Below are 5117 nucleotides of genomic sequence, written 5' to 3' on the forward strand. Positions count from 1 at the left end.
ACGAAAATTACTGTTGCACTAGTCTGGACATCTTGCCGTGCCAACCTTGCAATAAAGGTTTCCTAAATGCCATGTATATAAATGTGATGTCAGCTTACTAATTGATTGCGGGTTTTGTGTAGATTTTGGACTTTTATACGTTTATTCCACTTTGTTTAAACGGTGAAGTGGAGAGGCCTCGTTCACCTGTTTGGAGCTGGCTGGTGAATGTGACGCTCGTATCGGCCTGGCTGGATACACTGTGACTCTGTTTGTGGATCTCCTGATCGCTGTGGATTACTTTTTTTCGTGTCATTTGATTACGGCAAAATACGGATCTTTTTTCTTAACGTGTCTTAACGTTTTATGATGTGACTGCGCTTTGTTTCTGCGTTTGGAGAGGCATCTCAACAGACTGTAGGTCCAACACTGTTTGTTCAATGTTACATTTTAGTTGAATTTAAGCGTCTGTCTATTGCGTTCCAAGACAGCCGTGCCGCGATTGGATTTCATAAGGGCGAATTGTTAAATTGTTACAATGTAATTTAAAATCTGCTTTAAAAATAAACATATATGTTTTGGAATATAATGTTCAGCTTCAGCAACTTTACCTATGTGCTAAAATATACAATAACTAAGGAAGCCTAGTGACGAGTCCATAGCAACCAGTGTTGAATTGGTTATATCCCAGCGTCCTTTGCTGAATGGTCTCAATGTTTTATTGTTTTATTTCATGTGAATACTAGTTTACTAGAGGAGTAACTTAGTATTTGAAGTAATGCAGTAATGCAGGAAGTGTGCATTTAGTTTCCATGCTTATTGTGTTTCCACAACAATGTTAGTGAGTAAATCTACTGAAATGGCCACCACACCATAACAGAGGAGTGGGATGTGTAAGATGAGAATGCAGAGGTTAACTCATGTATGTCATTGCTGTAAAAATCAAATGGTATTTGTACATCTTTGTTAAGCACAAACTAGCACATAAGGGGTCGGTCATCCCTCTTTTTCAAGTAATTTCAGAGGGTCATAGAAAAAGTATTACTGGCGAGGGGAGAGTCAAGTCTTTTTAGCCTAAAGGTCCCAAAACTCCTCCGGTGGCCACTTGAATAAATAAGGAACAGTCCCTAAGCGCACAGCATGGAGCGCATGGCGCAGGTGCGTTCAGGGCGTGTCCAAATCCACTTTTGCTAGTTTGACGGCAGAAAAAAGGGTCTTTGCACCAGGCGCATGGTTCTCAAGGGTTGTACTTAGTGTCTTCATTAATCAGAGGTGTGTTTTGGGCGTAACATGCAATAAACCAATCAGAGATCATCTCCCATTCCCATAAAAGCCAGGCGCGTTTGGACCTTGGAGCATTGCTATTATGATGGCGGATTTGCACCGTAATATTTTTATTTGTAATCTTTTGCATGTTTGTGTGCTGCTGCGCTTCCCTGTGTGTGTAACAAGCATAGTGTGTGCATGCTGTGCATAAGCCTAGGCGCATTTTACTATTTTGCTGTTAAAATAACAATGAAATGCTGCGCTATTGACTTTAGACCAGGTTTTTGTTGGTCAATGGCGTGATCACTTTCTGCTGCCTCAAGATAGCAATATGCCCAGAATGCACCTGAACACACCTCCCTGTAAGACCAGCACACCCATGGGCGCAAAGATGGGCGCAGGTGTATTTGGTATTTAAACGGCGTGGGCGCTGGACGGGAAATTGACAACTGAGTCAGTCTTAAACTAGCAAAGACACTTGCGCCTGGCTTTGCGCTGCACTGCGCTGGGAGTAAGATAGAGCCCTTTATCTTTTAATATATTCCAATCCAATTTTGGTTTTTAACAATTATGCCACTTTAATGTTTTACATTACAATAACAGACATTAAAGGATGGATTCATGTTTCAAATCTATCTTAAAGCAGCTATATTATGCTCATTTTCAGGTTCATAATTGTATTTTAAGGTTGTGCCAGAATAGGTTTACATGGTTTAATTTTCAAAAAACACCATATTTTTGTTGTCTCTCTCACTGCTGCAGATCCTCTTTTCACCTGGTCTCTGTTTTAGCTACAGAGTGAGACCTCTTTTCTTCTTCTTCTTCTGTACTATCTTTGATTGCACTGCACATGTGCAGTAGCTCAGATGTAGATCATGTCAGCTAGCTAGCTCCATAGACAGTAAAAGAAAGGCTGTTTCTACAACTTTGGTCAGTTACAAGGCAGGAGTAGCTGGGAGACTTCTAAATGAGGGCGCACATGGAAGTAGTTCTTTTGTAGATTATGGTGAACTTGTGTGTGTTGTAGCAGTGGTTTGCTATTGAGAACGAGGTAGCATGCTAGCGTTAGCATGCTAGCGTTAGCCATAGCATTAGCATGCTAACGCTACGAGCTAATGGTTGCGGTTAGCCTGCTCGTTTCGGCTTGTGACGTCACAAGCCGTGCCGATTTTGAACAGCTCACCCAGAGACTGAAGGCAGGACACATTCAGAAACCGTATCTCACTCTAAACAGCATGGAGGGATTTTTTTCAAAGTTTGTATGTGTGTGGAAGCACCAGAGACACAACATAACACCCCAAATCCCAGAAAAAGTGATTTTTTCATAATATGGGCACTTTAAAACAATAGTGAGGTGTCCATATGTTTGTCAAAATAATTTGTTTTATCTTTAAAATATTTTTCTTTTGTTTTTATCACTCTGCAGCATAAGTGCTACCTGGGGAAACACAGAGTGAACTAAAAAGGTTGTAACTTTAGATGATACACACTTGATTTCTCTAACTCAGACTGCTGAAGCCTCCCTTCAGATCAACTTTGGAATACATCTTTGAAGGGCCAGTATGAAGAGGAGGAAGGATTACATCGAGCAAAAACTGTTTCTAGGAACATATGGGCATCAGACAGACTTGACGAAATGTGAACCTGTCCTTTAACTGACAACAAGTTAAGACAGTGGTACTCACAGTAGATACGGAGGCCCATGATGACTAACAGTATCAGCCAACACACTGCTATCAGTGGAAAAGACTGAGAGAAGCAGAGAAACCTCTGGTCTGAGAGAGAAATAAGAATTCAGTTGAGTTAATGATGTTGATTTAACAGTCAAAGGTGCTGTAAATACATCAAGTCTTACAGTACAGAAAAAAGAAGCTGAGCTTTTAAACATTCGCATTTTCAATCTTCAAACATATAGAGTTTTTAACATCATGAATGCTAAATAAATCTCATGTTTAACAATATTAAATGTGTGAAATGTACCTGGACGAGCTGGCACTTTATCCACAGTTAATGCTGGTACATTAAAATAGTCATCTTCTTCCTCGATTTCCTCTGAAAGATAAACATTAAACACAAATGTAGACAACATCCTGCCACATAAACATATAGTAGATTTACATACAGAAACATAAACATTAGAGTAATTTTAATTACCAATTTCCTCCTGTAGATTTCTGTTCATCCTGAACAAATGTTCAAAGTCCTGCTGCAGTCCTGTATGAGAGCTGTTAGGAGGGCGTCTGCTCCGCTGTGATGGTCTTTACTAGACTTCTACTTTGAGGATGTGACTGTGTTTTCAATTAGGCAGCTAATAATAATGTGTTGTTGTGAACAGGAAATCTACGTGGGCATTACTGTCCGAAGTGTCTTATAAGATAAGATCACAGAGGGAACAAAGTCAGAAATGTACAGACTCTGGTGGCCTAAAATAAGTATATGTTAATAAACAAATGTTTGATTATAACGTGGCTGTAAACGTTGCCATTTCTAAGCATTTGATGCCAATATGTTGTCATGCTACAAAGCATCATGCATTATGAAAAATAATAATACAGCATACTGTTAGACAAAAGATAAGATGCTCACAGTTTAGTTCTATTATAGATTATCTCACCAGCAGATAATCATTCATCATTTTTTAAAGTAACAGCCTTTATGAAGGGAAGTGGTGACGTTTACAGTGTACCAATTTAATTTAGATTTCACAGATACGTGTTTACACAGCAAAAAGTCCAGTGTTGAATTAACTCCCACTGAGTTGATTTCAACACTTTTTGAGGGTTTATATTAGGTCCACACTCTCAAGAGTTAAATTAACACTTTCAAAATAGTTAAACATTTAACACTCTGCTAGAGTTCCTTTTTTAACTCGCAAAACAGAGTTAAAGTAACACTAAGGGATTAGACAACTAACACTGCTCCGAGTTCATTTTTTTTTAACTATTTGGGTAGTGTTAATTTCACTCCCTAAAGTGTCAATTATCTACACTGAAAAAAATGTTAAAATGAATTGTTAATTTATTCAATATTATGTATTAATTTAATATATACTTATATTAATAAGAATTAATCACAATCATTTTCAAAAACATTTATTTGTGCCTTTTCTCCCTTGCAGTCAGTTGAATTAAAACATTGTGAATGAAGGTATAATGTACATACTTTCATCTGAAACATTGTATGAGCTTTGAATATCAAACGGTTTATGAAATTTAAGCTCAGACATTTTTAGTAGACACCTTTCCGCACTTCGTAATACTCTGAATGCATGATGATGGTCATCAAAATTCTCTGTAAATAGCTTGTTTGTCAAAAAAAAAAAATTTGATCTTCAACCAAAAGTACATCACTTATTTGACAAAAGACTGGCATGTCTTCTTCCATTGCACTGCAAATAACTAGTCCAGTCCATACTCTACACCATCAACTTTAACCCAACTAGTTGAGAAAACATCTTTTGACAAGATCCTTTCAAGCATTTCATTGTTGACGACATTCTCATCTCTGAAGAGAAAAGATTTAATTGGCCCATACTCATTTTGTTTGAGGGTGAAGGTTTCCCACTGATAAGCAATGGCCATCTGATGCTTCTTAGCAAGCGATTTGGTTCTGTTTTTGAAACTTTTAAAACAATCTTTAAACAGCTTGTGTTTGGCCTCAAACCTCATACACCATGTATATAATAAGGGGCCAATTTTCCTTATAGAAGATGGGTAATGGATCATAAAATGATGCTTAGGTATCAAGTTCCTATGTGGATACAAGTGCTTAAATAGTTTGTGGTGGTCAACAATCAAATGCTTTAAATATATTGTCATACCTAGAGTGAGAGAAGGTGAAAAAACTATGTTCATTATTTGAAGTAACAGTAA

At 37.7% G+C, this 5117-nt stretch overlaps 1 long non-coding RNA gene across 1 annotated transcript; it reads right to left on the bottom strand.

Moving 5' to 3' along the window:
• Positions 1 to 4323: 4323 nt before the first annotated feature.
• LOC116064486 lies at positions 4324 to 4648 on the bottom strand. The gene is made up of 2 exons (XR_004108540.1): positions 4582 to 4648; positions 4324 to 4546 (listed from the first exon to the last, which is right to left on the bottom strand). It is a non-coding gene; the product is annotated as an uncharacterized LOC116064486 (long non-coding RNA).
• Between the last annotated feature and the right edge of the window lie 469 nt (positions 4649 to 5117).

This window comes from Sander lucioperca, chromosome 10, assembly GCF_008315115.2.
Source record: "Sander lucioperca isolate FBNREF2018 chromosome 10, SLUC_FBN_1.2, whole genome shotgun sequence".
NCBI classification, from domain to species: Eukaryota; Metazoa; Chordata; class Actinopteri; order Perciformes; family Percidae; genus Sander; species Sander lucioperca.